We start from the raw sequence: 16500 nt of genomic DNA, 5'->3' as shown, positions 1-16500 counted from the left end.
ATTCTGGAAACTGATAAATAAAAGGAAGGAAAAGTGACTGAGCCTGCATTTCCTGTGTAAACTATATTTCAAGGCAACTAGAAGTTGATGAGGTAAAGTTTTTTATTAGAGAATTTTGCAGGACATCATGAAATAATGGATCTAGGCACGATTCTCAGTAGAAGTGTTAAGATCATTAGGTAAATGGTTGATACAGACTTCATTGTGAATAGATCAGGTTGACAATATCAGAACCCACTGATCAATTTTAATCTCATCAAAAATAGGACAGAACATTTTGTACCTCCTGATATGATACAATAAGACATACCATTGCCAAAGAACATTGAACCTGAATCTAATTAAGCATCAAGATCTAACTCCCAATTTAGAGAAAATTCAGGAAAGAGAAGAACAAATGACATGATACAACAAGAAACAGACAAATCTAAAATGTGAGTAATTCTACAAGAGTAATGACTCAGCTTCTCAACCAATAAAATGGATTGAAAAAAGGGAGGTGGAACTCTTAGATATTGAAAGAGTCCTAAGAGATGTATCAATCAAATGCAGTGAATGAGTGGTTCTCATTTAGATCATAAGTTGAACAAGCATAAAAAAGACATTTTTATGACAGTTGGGAAAATGGGACTATTGACAGTACTAGGTAATATTAAGAATTATGTTCTTGTTAGATGTGCTGGTAGCATTGTGTTTATGTAAAAGTGTCTTAGAGATTAGCAAGTTTATATACATAAAATATGTCTAGAATTACCTTTAAAATGTTCATTCAAGAGAAAAGTGAGGATGGATAACTTGTCAAAATCGTGGTAAGATGAGTCAGGTGCATGGTTTTTGCTTATTTTGTTTTTGCTATTTTCTCTGTTTTCATGTATGTGAAATTTTACATAATTTTTTAAAGATAAAATACCTGAAATTATAACCAGCTGAAAGTGAATGATGTTTGTAAATGGCTACATAATCAGAACTTATGGATGTTGCTAAAGTTCTACACACAGGGATATTGAATGTACTATAATGTATTTGGGAAATTAAGATTGAGGATCCAGATTTTATCTAGTTCACCTAATGCTACATCTATGGTAGTGCCTGTCCCATAGTACTTCATATATTTCAAGAGTGAGTAACAAAGAGCAGTTACAACTATTTGTGGAAATTAATGGAATAGAACTGTATTGTCTGATAAGGTAGATGCTAGCAACATGTTGAGCACTTAAAATTGCACTATTGAGAAACTGAATTGTGGTTAGTACAAGTTAAAATGGTGTTAAGTGTAAAAACACACACTCAGTTTTGAATACTTCTAAAATAAAGAATATAACAGCTCAATTTCTCACAGTATTTCACTGCTTGTAGTTGAGAAGCTGTGATATTCAGTGGATTGCATTACTGCATAATACAGAACCCAATTTAAGTGTTTCTGCTTCCAAGTAGCATGTTTATGTACTGAGGTCTTCTTGGTTCTATCCTGAGTCATGCTGAATTTTTTTCATCCCTTCATAAACCACAGCCTGTGTTTACAGCTGAGTAGTTTTCTCAGACCATTTTTAGCCTGTAGATGTTTTGGTATCCAAAGGCCTGTTTTTACTTTATACTGTTTCCCATTAAGTTCAAGCTTCCAGTGCTTCAAGTAGTACAGTTCTCTTCAAGACTGTGTTTTCTCCCATTTTTATTAGGGTTCATTCAGTTAGAAGATCAATAGGCTTTTCTCTGTATTGGGTTCTCTGTGAGGCTACTGTGGAAAAATGACTTTAAAATTCTTAGAAGCCCTGCTCTTTCACAGAAAGGATGAAAGTTGGCTTTATCTTTACCCTGGGGCCACATTTTCATGAAAGCACCACATTTTTGAGTTTTTCTCCCCTCTCAGGCCCATTATAACTTTGAGAACCCTTTGCTACCTGTAAACACTGTCATGAACCCTCTATATTTCCTTGAAATTCTACTTGAAATATGCACCAATTGATATGAGTATAGTGTGATTTTTTTTTAACTCTGTTAATATGATGGACTACCTTCATGGATTTTCAAATATTGATTAAGCCTTATATCACTGGAGTAAACTCCATTTGTCTGTAGTGTGTACTTTGAATATATATGTTGTCGGACTTGCTGTGATTGCTATGATTTACTAATGTTTTGTTAAGGATTTTTGCGTCTATATTCATGGAGGATACTGGTCTATAGTTCTGTTCTGTTTTTGCCTCGTTTGGTATCAGGTCAATGGTGGCCTCATAACATGAGTTTGGAAGTGTTGCCTCCTTTTGATTTCTAGAAGAGGCAGCATAGAATAGGTGTTAATTATTCTTTGAATGGTAGAATTTTCCAGTGAAATCATTCAGGCCTTGCAGTGGACTGAATGTGTCTCCTCAAAATGTGTTGACATCCTGACCCTTAATGTGATAGTGTTAGGAGGTGGGGGCCTCTCAAGAGATGATTAGGTCATGAGGGTGGAGCCCTCCTGAGTGAGATTAGTGCCTTATAAAAGGGATCCCAGAGAGTTCTCTCACCATCTCCTGCCACGTGAAGAGGATACAACAAGATGATAATTTTCAGTCTGGAAGATGTTTCTCACTAAAACTAACTAGGGTGGCATCCTACTGTCAGACTTCCAGCCTCCAAACTTGTGAGAAATTTGTTTATAAGCTACCTAGTCTGTGGTACCATGTTGTAGCAGCCCAAGCTGAATAAGACAAACTGGTACCAGAAGTGGGTACTAATGTAACTAAAGTCTAAAAACATGGAAGCAGCTTTGGAACTGAATAGTGAGTGGATAAAGGCTGAAAAGAGTTTTGATGTGCATGCAAAAAATAATGGATGTTAAGGGTGATTCTGGTGAAATCTAAGAAAAGAGGAGAGCTGAAGAGAAAACCTCAGTCTTCTTAGAAAATAAATAATGAACAAAATGTTGGTAGAAATATGGACAGTAAAGACCATCCTGATGCAGTCTTGGAAATGAGGAACATAATATTGGAAACTGGAGGAAAGGTCATTCTTATTAAAGTGGCAAAGAACTTGGCTGAATTGTTTGTGTTCTAGTGTTTTGTGGAAAGTAGAACTCCTGAGCAATGAAACTGAAAGTGTGGCTTGGCCACTCCTGGCTGATTATAATGAAGTGCAAGAAGAAAGAAGTGACTTAAAGATGGAATTTTTGAAGCAAAACCTAAAGATTTGGAAAATTCTCAGCTGAATAAATGGTGTTAAAATACTGTTAAAATGAGGGCATAGATTGAGAAAGAACAGCATCCTAAAGTTGGTTGGGAGACATGTGGGAAGACCCTGATGAGGCTGGGGACATTGAGCTCCTGATTAGAGTCTGTTTTACCACTGGAAGTGGCATCCCCACCCACAGTGGCAACTTGGCATTTCCACTTCCATTTGAGGGCATTAACCCAGCGTTGCCTGAAGAAACCATAATGCCCTCCCCTGAGGCAGTGGCCATGCAAGATGATGCTGATTCTCCTCAGAACTTTCCCCAGCACCCCTCTTTTTTTCTAGGCCTATCACTAGACTCAAGTCCCAGCAGACTCCTAAAGGTGAAGTCCAAAGTGTGACCCATGAGGAGGTATGTGACACTCCAAAAGAACTGCTTGAGTTTTCTAATTTATATAGACAAAACCCCAGGGAGCAAGTATGGGAATGGATACTAAATGTGGGATAATGGTGGAGGGAACATGATTGGAAACTTGATGACAGGAAATCTAGGAAAGAGATGTGTGGATAGGCCTCTCTGGGCAAAACGTTTGAAGATATTTGTGTCCTGTATAAATACTCACTAAAGGGTGACCTCAGCAGAGGATTTTAATAATCAAGAGGATAGGATGGCCTGTTCTGTGGATAACAGTTTCTTTTCTCAGCTACCCCCGTTATCATCCAGTGGGCTTAGGAACATTGTGGTGGCACGGATGGACGTTATGCATGGGCTTAGCAACATGGACTTCCATCCACTAGGGCCCACCTGACTGTGGCCACTGCTGGGTGCTTATCCTGCCAGCAGAGACAAACACTGAATCCCTAATACAGCAGCATTCCCTGAGAGGTGTTCAGCCAGCTACCTGGTGGCAGGTTGAGTTCATTGTATTACTTACATTGTGGAAGGGGCAGCACTTTGTCCTTACTAGACTAGAGACTTACTCTGCATACATATTTGCCATCCCTGCATGCAGTGCTTCTGCCAAAACTGCCATCCATGGACTTAGACAATGCCTTATCCACTGTCACGGTATTCCACATAGCATCACTTCTGATCAAGGATCTCCTTTCACAGTAAAATAACTGCAGCAGTGGGTCCATGCTCATGGAATTCACTGGTCTTACTATGTTCTCCAACATCCTGAAGCAGTTGGCTTGATAGAAGTGGGGCATGGCCTTTTGAAGACTCAGTTACGCAACCAGCTGGTGGCAATACCTTGCAGGCCGAGTCTTGGTTCTCCAGAAGGCTGTATGTGCTCTGAATCAGCATCCAGTATATGGTAGTTTCTCCAGTAGCCAGGATTCATGGATACAGGAGTCAAGGAATGCTGTGAGATAACAGAAAATTCAGTTGATCTTTGAACAACCAGCATTTAAGAGTGCCAACACCCTGTGCTGCCAAAAACCTGCATACGGCTTTTCAGTTGGCCCTCAGTTCTTGTATTTCTGCATCCGTGGATTCAGCCAACCTTGGATCATATAGTACTGTGGTATTGAAAAAAGTCCATGTGTAAGTGGACCCTCACAGTTCAAACCCATTCAAGGGTCAACTGTATATATACCGGTCTCTGCCTCTAGTTCCTGGCCCAGAGCTCCTAAAACCCTTGTAATTTTCTAAGTGATAAGAACACTAGGAGCATCTCTCACTCTAATACTTGGTCTTTGAGTATCTTCTGTTCTAATGAGGCAACTCTGGGTGGGCTCCTTGATGGTTCTTGGATGAGGGCTGGTCTCCAGAAAGAGTAAGGCATGATTAGAACATTGGAGTTCTCAGCCCTGCCCACCTTTCTCGTGAGAAGGCAGAAGGGCTGGAAATAGGGTTAATTATCCATCATGCCTCCATGATGAAGCCACCATAAAAATCCCCAAAATACAGGATTTGAAGAACTTCCAGGTTGGTGAACATATCCACACTGGAAGGGTGACACCCAAATTCCACGGATGGAAGCTTCTGTGCTTGGGACTTCCCAGACCTCACCCTATGTTTCTCTTCTTCTGACTGTTTATCTGTATCCTTTTATCATATCCTTCAGTAAACTGGTAAATGTAAGTAAGTGTGTTCTCGAGTTCCAGGAGCTGTTCCAGCAAATTGCTTGAACCTGAGAAGGGAGTTGGGGGAACCTTGAATTTGTAGCCAAATCAGACAGAAGTTGTGTGTAACATGGGGACCTACTACTTGCAATTGGCATCTGAAGTGGTGAGCAGTCTCGTGGGACTGAGCCCTTAACTTGTGTGTCTGACACTAAAGTGTAGGACACCCAGCTGGTGTCACACAGAAATACTTGTGGGGAACCCCCCCACTGCCATGCATGCCCCTACATTTGGTGACCAGAAGTGTCAGAAGTGTTCTATGTGAATAGTAAAGAAGACATACAAGGAAGAACACACAAGAAAGAACTATAGGTTTTCCTTTACAGGTGGAAATGGGAGTGGTAAAACTACCCCTGTGACCCAGTATCAAAATTTTTGCTTCCTGTTCCCTGCTGGGTTAGAGATCTTAGTTTCAGAGGGAAGACTGCTTCCACCAGGCAGCACAACAATGATTCCAGTGAATTGGAAGTTCAGACTGCTACCTGGCCACCTTGATCTCATACCTCTGAATCAACAGGCAAGGAAGAGAGTTACAGTGTTGGCTAGGATGATGGATCCTGACTACTGAGGGGAAATTGGACCTCTGTCCCACAATGGAGGTAAGGAAGAGTATGTCTGGAATACAGAAGATCACTTAGTGTATCTCTTATTATTACCATGGCCTTGTGACTAAGGTCAGTGGAAAACAACCCAATCCAGGCAGGACTACTAATGATCCAGACCCTTCAGGAATAAAAATTTGTGTCAATCCACCAGGTAAAAAAGCATGATCATGTGACTAGTTACAGAAATGAGGACTGTAATTGTCATGAGTATTCCTCCTTGTTTTTTTACGAACCTATGTGTTTATGCTTGTATTCTTTTATTTATTGATCCCCCCACCTCGTAACTTTACATCATAGTATTCAAGTATTGACTTTATATCACAGTACTTAAGTATTGTTAATTTCACATCATAACATTTAAGTTACAGGGTACCTAGAAGAAGAGTAAAGAGATCACTAAAGGACTTTGCATCATCTTCTGGGGAAAAATTTAGTGAGTTTTCAGTTGTACACAGAATAGCTGTATCATGTTAGGTGAAATTATGACCTTGTTATTAGTTTTATTTGGAGATTAAGTATGGCTTAAGGAGAGCAGTATGAGTGCCAAAATGACAGAGGGTAGATCTGTAATAGTTAATGTGTCAACTTGACTGGATCAGAGGATGCCCAGCTATCTGGCTAAACATTATATCTGGATGTGTCTGTGAGGATGTTTCTGAATGAGATCAGCATCTGAATCAGTGAATTTGGTAATGTAGGTTGCCCTCTTCACTGTTGGTGGGCATCATTCGATCCATTGATGGTCTGAATAGAACAAAAAGGCAAAGGGAGAAAGAATTCTCCCCTCTGCTATTTTCTGCCTCATTACTGGTGAGCTGGGACATCTCACTTCATCTTCTGCCATCAGACTGGGATTTACATCATTGGCTCCTCTGATTCTCAGGCCTTTGGTCTCTTGAGTGAATTACACCACTGGCTTTTTAGGTCACCATTCTGTAGATGGCAGATCATGGGATTTCTCAGCCTCCATAATCATATAAGCCAATTCCTTATAACCAATCTCCTTTTATATCCTGTTGGTACTGTTACTGTGAAGAACCCTGACTAATACAGGTCTGGAGATTTCTTCTGAAGATTGTAAATTATGGATTTAATTAATAGTTACCAGACTATTTATCTTGGATGAGTTTTCATAGTTTAAAATCCATGTCAGATAATTCCAATGTCTGTGTCAACTTCCTGCTTGTATCAAAAGGTACAAAACATCTTTATCTTGTATATTGTGATTCTTTTTGGCTAGGAATGGAGACTGAGAATTTCAATTTTATCAAAGTACCACTAAGATCTCTAAACTAGCATAACTCAGTATTGATGGGAACCAAACTTTGTGGTGAGACACAGTATCTAGTCTGACTTCCTTCTACCATGTATAAAAGGTTATTGGAGAAATAGTGCTGATCTCTGGTTCAGGTTAACACATTTTATAGGACAGTGCCCCAGCATCACATGGTATTCCTCTTAGCTGACAACATAACTGACTCTTCAGTAGTTCTTCCCACCATTGTATAACGTCAGTTAATTCAGGAGATGTATATACCCAAACCTGCTGAATCCATGGATTTTAGCTCATTGATTCCCTTCTTTTCATGCCGTACCATGAGCTCCATAGTCAAAATCGGCACCGAGTGGGACAGTATGATGATGAACAACACATTCAGCATTGTGGAATTACACTAAGATACGGCAAACCTCTCTCAAGAAAAAGTGCCAATCCACTCCTTCGAAGGCTGTTTTTATGAAGTATAGAATTCTGGTTTGACATTTATGTCAGCATATTGAAGAGATCACTTAATTGTCATGGCTTTAGTTCTGTTGTTTTGGAAAAGTCAGGTCTCAGTCTTATTGTTACTTCTCACTACTTTTTATAATTTCCTTTTTCTTTGATTTTTCAACAGAGTTTTCTTTTGTATTTATTCTTCTTGGGCTTTTGAGAGTTTCTTTGAATTATGGCCTGATGGATTTAGTTTGGGACATTTTTCAGCTAATATTTTTTCGGATATTCTTCTGTCCCTATCTTTTCTCCCTCTGTGTCTTCAATTGTGTGTGTTTAAAAACTGTTCATTGTATTTTACTTAGCCCTAAATTATGATCTCCATTTTAAAGTAAGATGATGAAATGGGCCCCCAAAACTAAATTATCCAAGAGCACATGGCTAGTTATTGTGATAGGTGAGATTCACACCTGAGAAGTTTGACAAAGCCCATTAAAAAAATTATGATTGAATATCACCTCTCAATGTCATGCATTTTTTAATGCCTTTGATCTCAGTAATTCATCAGGAATATTTTTCCTTAACAGTTCTGTAGAATATGCAGTCACTATTGATCATATATCACCTTATTGGTGATCATAATTTATTTAATCTTTTTTTAGGTATTTACATTTCTAACTTTTGCTTATTGTACATCATTCTTTGATATACATCCTTGTGCATATATCACTGTGCATTTTATAGCTCTTTCCCAATGATAATTTCCTAAAAGTTATATTTCCAAATGATTATCAAATATTTAGTAATTGCTCACAATATGCCAGGCCCTGTGCTAGTGTTTGAAGATTAGCATTAAAACATAGTTGCTGGGACTTCCTAGGTGGCGCAGTGAGTAAGAACCCGCCTGCCAATGCAGGGAACACGGGTTCGATCCCTGCCCCAGGAAGATACCACATGCCATGGAGCAACTAAGCCCGTATACCACAACTATTGAGCCTGCGCTCTAGAGCCTGTGAGCCACAACTACTGAAGCCCATGCACCTAGAGCCCGTACTCTGCAACAAGAGATGCCACTGCAATGAGAAGCCCATGCACCACAATGAAGGGTAGCCCCCACTTGCTGCAACTAGAGAAAGCCTGTGTGCAGCAACAAAGACCCAACACAGCCAATAAAGTAAATAAATAAATAAATTTATTTAAGAAAAAGCAAACAAAAAACATAGTTGCTGTCCTTCAGGTCTTTATAATTGAGCAAAAGAAAGTGAAATCCTTACAGGAATAAATCTAAAGTAGGGGGTGATAAAGGCCTCTAGAAAAATCTAGATGATATACCTCTGAAGATATAAATGGAAGACATTCTAGCAAGCTGCAAGTTATTTTAAATCCATGGGATCTCTGGAAATGAATGGATTCATGCAGTAAGCTACATGTCTTTTACATTTTTTATTACACTGATGTTAGATGCAAAGTGAGATTATTAGGATAAGATGTTTCAGCAGCTTTTGAAGAACATTATGGCTAGAAGATCAGGAAGACATGAAGGAAAATAGCAATGAGACTTAATACGTTCATTACTCAGGAACTTCTAGCCATACTTTTCTATGCAGTAATCCAACGTAGTTATACTTAGAAAACACAGATTTGTTGATATGTATTTCGAACACAAAGTAATAAAGTCATTCACCATAAATACACTAGCTCTTATAAGAGTATCTTTATCTTTTCTACAAAATCAAGAGAAAGATAGACTTACTATCCTATGACCTTCAATACCACTTCTAAGTATATGTTTAAGAAAAATGATCACATTTATCCACAAAATTATATGGGCAAGGATGTTAATAGCAGCTTTGTATATTTTAACCCCAAAATGTTACCAACCAAAATGCCCTAGCAGGATGCATAAGAAAATTGTACTACATAACAATATGAAAAAAGAAAGTACTGGTATATTTACATAGATGAGTCTTACAGGTATTATGCTGAGCGAGAGAAGCTAGTCACAAAAGAGTATATACTGTATGATTTAATTTATGTGAAGTTCAAGAGTAGGTAAAACTAATCAATTATGATAGAAGTCAGACTATTGGTCACCCAGTGGGTATAGACCAGGAAGGGGCATGATCGAAACCTATAATGTTAGAAAAAAACTATCACTCAATCTGGGTGGTAGTCACCCTCATGTATACATAAAATAATCAAGCTGTATACTTAAGATTGGTATCTTTTACGTGCTTTATGTGTATTATTCCTCAACTTAAATAATCAAGGGCAAGAAGGATGGGACAATTTAATAGTAGACTCTTGATGTCTCCCTAGTATAGATTAATGTGGGTGGGTCATGGACACCTGGCCCTTCTACAAAGCCTGCTAATTGATGGTTCTTAATCTCACAACAGGGTCTGATGATTAGGACTTTCACCACTAAAAGACAAAAAAAGACAATAATAAATTCATTTTGAATAAGTGAATAAATGATTTCATCCTTCCCAGTCTGGGTGCTAAATGAGCGCGATGAGCCCTGAGAATCTGAGTTGTAATGCTAGCTTAGGAGAATGCATGGTCTGTGCAGTTTTCTCACTTCAGATGTGGAAGATCAACCAGGTTCCAAAAGCCTTAAAGGAGGTTTTATGTAGATGATATGGCCCATCCTCTGGCCTGGAAGAGCAGGTTTGAACAGTCTAGTCACAAGTGCAGCTCAGCATCCCAGAGTGCAGTACTGCTGGGAATCCTGTTAGAGTGCTCAGACTTCTGTTTTAATGCAAGAGAACATCTGCTAGGAGTCCATCTGTTTACATCAGGGTTCCCTGGGGGTTGAAGAAAGCTTAGAGGTCCCTAGACTCCACCTTATCTTCCCAGAGTATATATTGGGGGGAGGGTGCTATGGAGGAGAAAAAACTTATTTTGTGAACTCCATGGCAAATCTGGTCTCACTGCCTCATTTTTTTCCTCCTCCAGGTATGACTTCCCTGGATTCTAGGCTTCTTGAGTAGATGAATTCTGAGGAAGACTGTCTAATTCTTGCAATTCTAAAACCATGGGTCATGTAAGTTGGTTTTCAATGTTAAATCCTGTCATTTTTTAGGTTATGTGAAGACTTTCATTTTTTATTCTGAAACTTCCCAATTTCTCCCATTTTTGGAGGAATGCACTCCAGGTCCCTCCTCTGCCCCAGTCTTCTCAAACCACTGTTCATATGTGTACTGGAGAAATCAGCATCTCCTAGGTACTCAGTCTTCTGTCTAGACCAGAGGTGAAGCAAAAACAGAGTCCCTTCAGAGAGATACTTGACCATCTCTCATCAGTTCTGCAATTTGATGATAAAGAAGGGATGATTTCATGTGACTGCACATGGGAAAGTTCTGAACTTTTCCATAGACCCACGCCTGTAGATAAAATAGGATTTAGTGTTGACTGGCCTCAGTTTAAGAATGTGGTACCCTGTCCTCAGCTGCTGCTGAGATGCTCGATTCTTCCGAGGAAGCGCAGGATGCTTTGGGATGAGGCTGTCACTGCATCCTGTGACTAACACTGTGCCCAGCAGCCCCCACCTAGCACTCACCCGCACCATGGCCTCCATCTCGGAGCTTGCCTGCGTCTACTGGGCCCTCATCCTGCAAGATGATGAGGTTATTAACGGTCATGGAGGATAAGATCAACACCCTAATTAAAGCAGCTGGTATAAATGTTGAACCTTTCTGGCCAGGCTTGTTTGCAAAGGCTCTGGCCAGTGTCAACATTGGGAACCTCATCTGCAATATGAGGGCTTGTGGACCTGCTCCAGCAGCTGAGGCTACACCAGCAGAAGGTCCTGCCCCCTCCACCACTGCTGCCCCAGCTGAGGAGAAGAAAGTGGAAGCAAAGAAGGAATTTGAGGAGTCTGATCATGATATGGACTTTGATCTTTTTGACTTAAACCTCTTTGTAACATGTTCAATAAAAAGCTGACCTCTTTAGGAAAAAAAAAAAAAAGAATGTCGTGAAATTCCAGGCTTTAGGGATGAGTGACAAATGATTACAGCCTGCTTACAAATCTGTGCTGGGATTTGTAATGGCAAATATAGCAGGGTCCATTTTGTATCTGAAGAGGCTGTACTGATTCCAGGTGATATATGTGTGACTCTGGATTAACCTATAGCAGTATTCTCTGGCTCAGGAATGAGAAAATTATCTAGGGAGGGATGGGAGATGAAGTAGCAAGTAATAAGATACAATAGATAGGATGCTTCTAAAACGGCTCCCAGTGATGCCTGCCTCCTGGTATTCGCATCCTTCTGTAACCCCCTTTCCTTTAGTATGGGTTAGATTTAGTGACTTGCTTCTAATGAATAAAAAGTAATGGGATCTCACTGTTGAGATTAGGTTATAAAAGTCTGTAACTGTTTTGCTCACACACTCTGGTTCTTCTTGCTTTCTCTGATGAAGCAAGTTGCCATGTGGTGATCTAAGGATGATCTCTGGCCAACAGCCAGTGAGGAACCAAGGCTCACGCTCCTACAGCCTATGAAGACTGAATTGTATCAGCAACTACATGAGTGAGTTTTGAAGCAGATCCTTCCCAATTTGAGCCTTGAGGTGACTGCGGCCCGAGCTGACATCCTGATTGTAGTCTGAGAGACTCTGAAGGAAAGGACCAAGTTCAGCTGCAAACACATTTCTGACCAAAACTGATTTCTTATTCCTATGTAAGTAAACTTTAAAAAATCTTTCTTGAAGCTTTCCATATTTATCTTTTTATTTATTTCTTTTTGGAAATTTTGCTAAAATGTACCCAGGTGTCGGTACTTATTTTTTATTTAATTTTTTCAGAGACATCACGTTTAGGACCACAGTTATTTTTGGACCATTGAAAAGGAAAGAAAAGATTGAATTAAACTATGACATGTCTCTGATATAAAGATGTATTTCAGTTTCATAGATGTTAAAATGAAAATTGTCAGAATTAAGTTTAACTTTTAAACTTTGAAATAATTATAGATACACAAGGAGTTGCAAAGATAGTCCTGATTATACTTCACACAGTTTTTAACCAATGGTTACATCTTACATAATTATAGTACAATATCAAACAACCTAATCAGACATTGTGTTTATATAGTTATGTCATTTTATCATGTGCATAGATTCATGTAATCACCACTGCAATCAAGATACAGAACTATTCCACTCCCAAAAAGATGTTTCTCACGCTAACCCTTTATAAATCATACCTGCACCCTACCCCACTCCACCATCCCTAATCCCTGGAAACCATTAATTTGTTTTACATCCGTCTCATTTCAAGGATGTTATATAAATGGTACCTGGTCTTTTGAGATTGGCTTCCAGAACTCAACATAATGTTCTTGAGATCTATCTGAATTGTTACATGTATCAACAGTTAATTGCTTTTAATGCTAAGTAGTATTACATGGTATGGAGAACCATTTTTGTTGTTTCCATTCTTGGCTCCTATAGACAAAGCTGCTATGAACAATCACACACAGTGCTATGTGGGAAAATTCTTTCATCTCTCTAGGATAATGTCCAGGAGTACAACTGCTGAGTTATATGGTAAGTTTATATATATGTATATATTTTAAATGAAGTATAGTTGATTTACAATGTTGTGTTAGTTTCAGGTGTATACAAAAGTGATTCAGTTTGTGTGTGTATAATATTCTTTCAGATTCCTTTCCATTATGGGTTATTAGAAGATATTGAATAAAGTTCCTGTGCTATACAGTAGGTCCTTGTTGTTTATCTATTTTATATAGTGTGTATCTATTAATCCCAAACTCCTAATTTATCCCCCACCCCCCACCATTTATTTTTTAAAGAATTGCCAAACTGTTTTTTCAGAGTGGCTATACCATATTACATTCCCACCAGGAATATATGAGAGATCCAGTTTCTCAAGATCCTTGCCAGAATTTATGGTATTGTTGCTATTTTTAACTTTAGATTTTCTAATAGGCATGTGGTGGTTTCTCATTTTGCTTTTCGCTAATGGCTGGTGACACTGAATATCATTTCATGTACTTATTTGCCGTCCATAAATTCTCTTTGGTAAAATATCTCTTCATGCCTTTTGCCCATTTTCTAAACATTTGGGTTTTTTTTTTAAACTGCTGAGTTTTGGGTGCTTTGTATATTCTATTTAAGAGTCCTCTCTTGGATTATCTGGATTTGTTGCATTTCTGGTTGGTATGCAGATATTTTCTTCCAGTCTGTAGTTTGTCTTTTCATCTCCTTAGCAAGGTTTTAGCAGAGCGAAAGTGTTGTATTTTGATAAAGTCTAATTTTTACATTATTTCTTTTATGAGCATGCTTTTGTATCATGTGTAATGTTGTGTCACTACCAATAATTAGGTCAGAAATATCTTCTGTTTTATCTTCTAAAAGTTTTATACTTTATAGTATATAATAAAAGTTTATAATTTATCTATTATAAGCTAAATTTTCTATATGGTGTGATTTTCAGGTAGATTATTTTGCCCATGGATATTCAATTGTTCCAGCACCATTTGTTGAAAAGACTACCCATCTTCCATTGAACTGGGTTACATCTTTGTCAAAAATTCACTTTCCATACTTGTATAGGGCTATTTCTTTATTCTGTGTTCTGTTCCATCGACTTTATACCCAACCCCTGCCAATATCATACAGTAGATTACTATAGCTATGTAACTAGCCTTAAAACTGGGTACAGGGAGTCCTACCACTTTATTCTCCATTTCCAGAATTGTATTAGCTATTGTAGTTTGTCTCTCCAAATAAATTTTAGAATATCATGTTAAGAACCTTACTGAGTTTTGATAGGAATTGCATTAAACCTGTATATCAGTTTGGGGAGAACTGACATTTTTACTATGCTGAATATCGAATCTCTTAACAAGAAGTATCTATTTATTTCAATCTTAAATTTCTTATCAGTTTTGTACTTATCTGCATATAAGTGCTGTACTTGTTTTGTTTGATTTGTACCTGAGTATTTAGTTCTTGACAGAATTGTAAATGGTACTGTATTTTTGCTTCCACGTGTTCATTGCTAATAAGAGAAAAGCAGTTGATTTTGCAAGTTGATTTAGTATCTTATGACCTTGCTAAAATCACTTATTTCTAGAAGTTCGTATGTAGTAGATTCCATGGGGTTTTCTACATAAACCATCACATCATCTGCAAAAAGGGAGTTTTAGGCACTCCTTTCTGAGCTATAAACATTTAAATCCCTATTGTGCCTTATTTCACTGGGTAGACTTATAGAGTTATGTTGAGTAGCAGTGGTAACAGTGAGCGTCCTTGCCTTGTTCCCAATCTTAGGGGTAAAGCATTCAGTCATTTACCATTATATGTGTAAACTGTGATTTGTTGTAGATACACTTTATCAAGTTGAGGAAGCTACTCAATCATTCCTAGTTTCCAGTTTTTTTAAAAATCATGAATGGGTTATGAATTTTGTCAAATACATTTTCTACATCAACTGATATGATCAAGTAATTTTCTAGTCTGTTAATATGGTAGATTACATTGATTTTCAAATATTCAACCAGGCTTGCATGTATAGAATGAAGCCTATTTGGCATGGTGAATAATAATTCTTTATATGCTGCTAAATTCTGTTAGTATTTTGCTAAGGAGTTTGCAGCTATATTAATGAGAAATATTTGTTGATAGTTTTCTTTTTTGGACTGTCAGTCTGGTTTTGGTGTCAAGTCAATACTGGCTTCATAGAGTGAATGCTGGCATTTGGTATCAAATACTGGCTCCATAAGTGATCCTATGCTTCTAGAAGAGATTGTCTGGAATTGGAGATGGTTCTTTAAATGTTTGGCAGTTCATCTCCTGACCCTGTGGAAACCTAACAAAAAAAAAAAAGAAAAAGAAAAAGGAAAAAAAAGTTTGGTAGAATTCTTCAGGGAAATTATCTGAGCCTGGAGATTTCATTTTGGGGAGATTTTAAATTGTGAATTCAATTTCCTTAAGAATTATATAGGGCTATTCAAATGATCTATTTCATAATGATTAATAATATTTATTTAATTCATCCACAATATCATACTAGTTTCAGGTGTACAAGATAGTGATTCAGTATTTTTACAGATTATATTCCATTAAAGTTTATTACAAGGTAATGGCTATAAGCCCATGTGCTATACAGTATATCCTTATTGCTTATCTATTTTATACACAGTAGTTTGTATCTCTTAATCTTATACTCCTAATTTGCCCCTCCCCCTTCCCTCTCCCCTGTGGTATCCAATTTTTTTTTTCTTTTGTTTTTGGCTGCACCACGTGGCTTGTAGGATTTTAGTTCCCTGATTGAACCCCAGCCCTGGGCAGTGAGACCTCAAGGGAATTTCTGCCCCACTAGTTTTTTTGCTTTATCTGTGAGTCAGTTTCTGTTTTGCATATACATTTATTTGTTTGTTTTTTCAGATTCCACATATAAGTGATATGGAGTATTTGCCTTTCTCGCTGACTTATTTCACTATGTGTAATATTCTCTTGGTCCATCTGTGTTGCTGCAAATGGCAGAATTTCATTCATTTTTATGGCTGAATAATATTCTGTTGTGTATATATACCATAACTTCTTTATCCATTCATCTGTTGATGGGCAATTGGGTTGTTTCTATAGCTTGGCTGTTGTAAATAGTGTTGCTATGAACATTAGGGTGCATGCATCTTTTCTGATTAGTGTTTTTAGTTTTTTCCAAATATATACCAAGAATAGACTTGCTGGATCATATGGTAGCTCTATTTTTAGTTTTTTGAGGAACCTCCATACTGTTTTCCATAGTGGCTGTACCGATTTACATTCCCACCAACAGTGTAGGAGGGTTCCCTTTTCTCCACACTCTCTCCAGTATTTATTATTTGTAGACTTTTGGATGATAACTGTTTTGACCATTGTGAGGTGATA

At 38.0% G+C, this 16500-nt stretch overlaps 1 pseudogene; it reads left to right on the top strand.

Annotated features, from left to right (window-relative positions):
- The first annotated feature begins 33 nt into the window (after positions 1-33).
- LOC130838861 (60S acidic ribosomal protein P1-like) lies at positions 34-11991 on the top strand (annotated as a pseudogene).
- The last annotated feature ends 4509 nt before the right edge of the window (positions 11992-16500 follow it).

The sequence above is a fragment of the Hippopotamus amphibius genome, chromosome 16 (genome assembly GCF_030028045.1).
Source record: "Hippopotamus amphibius kiboko isolate mHipAmp2 chromosome 16, mHipAmp2.hap2, whole genome shotgun sequence".
Classification (NCBI taxonomy): domain Eukaryota; kingdom Metazoa; phylum Chordata; class Mammalia; order Artiodactyla; family Hippopotamidae; genus Hippopotamus; species Hippopotamus amphibius.
This window is presented reverse-complemented; position numbering and strand designations above follow the sequence as displayed.